The sequence below is a fragment of the Myotis brandtii genome, unplaced genomic scaffold (assembly GCF_000412655.1).
Source record: "Myotis brandtii unplaced genomic scaffold, ASM41265v1 scaffold58, whole genome shotgun sequence".
NCBI classification, from domain to species: Eukaryota; Metazoa; Chordata; class Mammalia; order Chiroptera; family Vespertilionidae; genus Myotis; species Myotis brandtii.
The window spans coordinates 1,881,871-1,882,277 of record NW_005370176.1 but is presented as its reverse complement, the minus strand read 5'-3'; positions in this window follow the sequence as shown (position 1 = coordinate 1,882,277).

Sequence of the window (407 nt, the reverse complement as noted above, 5' to 3'; positions counted from 1 at the left end):
CACAACTAAAACTGATGCTGTATTAGCCTGGTGAACTCCATTAGCTCCACTCTGACAACTCCCTGAAACCCTACCTCGCCCAACTCACATTCTGCCCAAGGGTCTGTCAACAGCTGAGCCTTATGGGCAGCTGGCAGGCAGAGGTGGGTATCCGGGCGCCTTGGGCCTTTTGCTGACCTGCCCAGGCGGCACCAGCCGCAGTTTGCAGTGTGGCCCTCCCATGCACATCCAGGCCCAGGACAGGCAGCTACCAAGTGCAGATCACCTTGTAGCTCCCAACAGGGAGCTGGTCAAAGGCAGCATCTGACATTGACCTGCACCAGCCCCTCCCAAGAGGCCCCAGAACCAACACACCTGGTGGTCAGCTTCAGACCAAAACAGGCCACCACCTGATTAGCTCCATAAGT